We start from the raw sequence: 2,578 nt of genomic DNA, 5'->3' as shown, positions 1-2,578 counted from the left end.
GATCAGATCGAGGAGGAGAATACCTTAGTGGAGAATTCCGGGACTATCTCAAGGACAATGGCATAGTCTCACAATGGACTGCTCCGGGTACACTCAAGTCAACGGGGTGTCAGAGAGGAGAAATCAGACTCTATTGGATATGGTCCGGTCCATGATGAGCTTCACTAATCTACCAATGTTTCTTTCGGGAGATGCCTTACTTATCGCAGTATATCTACTGAATAGAGTTTCCTGTAAATCCGTTCCTACCACACCGTATGAGATATGGCATGGTAAGAAACCAAGTCTTGGTCATCTCAAGATTTGGGGATGTCCGACCCACGTCAAAAGACTACAGGCGGACAAACTAGAGGCTAGGACCATAAGTGCTCGTTTTATAGGATATCCTAAAGAGTCATTAGGATACAATTTTTACGTCTCAGAGGATCACAATGTGTTTGTGAGCCATCATGCCATCTTCTTGTAAAACCAGTTTATCCTTGATATAGGCAGTGGGAGGAAAATTGAGCTTGAAGAGAAAGTCTCTGAAAAGCAACGAGTCGTGGATCCTATCAAACCCATTCATACAGAGCCAGTACACGATGTCCCTCAACCACCTTGCAGATCTAGTAGGGTCTCCCATCCTCCCGATAGATACTTAGGTATACTAGAAGAGGATACCGAGAAAATGTTCTTATTGGGAGATAGGGATCACACACAAGATCCCAAAACCTACGACGAGGCGATATCTGATATCGATTCCGAGAAATGGTTGGAAGCTATGAAGTCAGAGTTAGACTCCATGCATTCTAACCAAGTCTGGAACTTAGTAGATCCACCAGAAGGTATTGTACCTATTGGATGCAAATGGATCTACAAAAGGAAGATAGGTTTGGATGGAAAGGTAGAGACCTACAAAGCAAGGCTAGTGGCGAAAGGATATAGTCAACACGAAGGCATTGACTATCAGGAAACCTTTTCACCTATAGCCATGCTAAAATCCATCCGAACATTGCTTGCCATTGCAGCATTTCATGATTATGAAATTTGGAAGATGGATGTGAAAACTGCTTTTCTGAATGGATATCTTGATGAAGATATCTATATGGAACAGCCTTTGGGTTTCACTTCCAGTGATGGAGATCACAAGGTCTGCAAGCTGCAAAGGTCCATCTATGGACTAAAGCAAGCATCTCGGAGTTGGAACACTCATTTCGATGACGCAATTAAAACGTTTGATTTCATCAAAAACAAAGAGGAACTATGTGTTTACAAAAAGGTTAGTGGGAGTGCTGTCGTATTTGTCGTACTGTACGTGGACGACATCCTCCTGATAGGAAATGATATTTCCATGCTAACCTCGGTCAAGGTCTGGTTGTCAAAAGAGTTCTCCATGAAAGACCTTAGGGAAGCATCCTATATTTTGGGAATAAAGGTCTATAGAGATAGATCTAAAAGGATGCTTGGCCTATCACAGAAGATGTACATAGAAGAAGTGCTGAAAAGGTTCAGTATGGAAAACTCTAAAAGGGGTCTCTTACTCCTAAGGCATGAAATTCATCTCTCTAAGAAGATGTGCCCCAACACATCTGAAGAGATTCAACGCATGAGCAAGATCCCCAATGCATCGGCAATAGGGAGCCTCATGTATGCCATGCTATGTACACGACCTGATATAGCCCTTGCTGTAAGTGTCACAAGTGGATATCAGTCGAATCTAGGTGAAGAACACTGGACAGCTGTGAAGAATATTCTTAAGTACTTGAGAAGAACTAAAGATTTATTCTTGATCTTTGGAGGATCATCAGAGTTAAAGGTAGAAGGGTACACAGATTCAGACTTCATGACTGACGTCGATGATAGAAAGTCAACATCTGGAAATGTGTTCTTGTGCAATGGTGGTACGGTAAATTGGAAGAGTTCTAAACAACCGATCATTGCTGATTCTACTATGGAAGCTGAATACATCGCCGCCTCTGAAGTTGCTAAAGAAGGCTTTTAGTTCAAGAAATTCATTGCGGAGTTGGACATGATGATATCAGATGCCATAATACTCTACTGCGATAATAATGGCGCCATAGCTCTTGCTAAGGAGCCAAGGTCTCATCAGAAGTTCAAGCACATAGAGCGGCGCTTCCACCTCATACGCGACTATGTTGAGAAGAAGTATGTCGAGGTGCAGAGAGTAGATTTCGCGGACAACGTGGCAGACCCATTCACTAAGCAGCTAAGTCAACAAAAGACTGAAGCCCACCTTGAGAAGATGGGACTAAGATATATGACTGATTGGCTTTAGTGCAAGTGGGAGATTGTTAGATGTATGCCCTAGAAGCCAATTCTAACTGACACATTATTAATTCTGGAACATAATTTGTACTTGACTTTATTTATTATTGAATAAATAAAAGCCATCTCTTTATTCATATTGTTTATGTGTCTATGAATCGTCCAAGAATTAATAAGATGATGAGGCGTATTCTTAAGAGTTAAGAATTTGAGCCATGCATCATTGATTAATTTCTGAATGCTCCTAATCAATAGATCATCACAAGGACGGTGATCGATCCGATCAGTGCACATATTGCTTTCCTTATGGATG

The sequence above is a fragment of the Phoenix dactylifera genome, unplaced genomic scaffold, assembly GCF_009389715.1.
Source record: "Phoenix dactylifera cultivar Barhee BC4 unplaced genomic scaffold, palm_55x_up_171113_PBpolish2nd_filt_p 000753F, whole genome shotgun sequence".
In the NCBI taxonomy this organism is placed as follows: Eukaryota; Viridiplantae; Streptophyta; class Magnoliopsida; order Arecales; family Arecaceae; genus Phoenix; species Phoenix dactylifera.
This window is presented reverse-complemented; position numbering follows the sequence as displayed.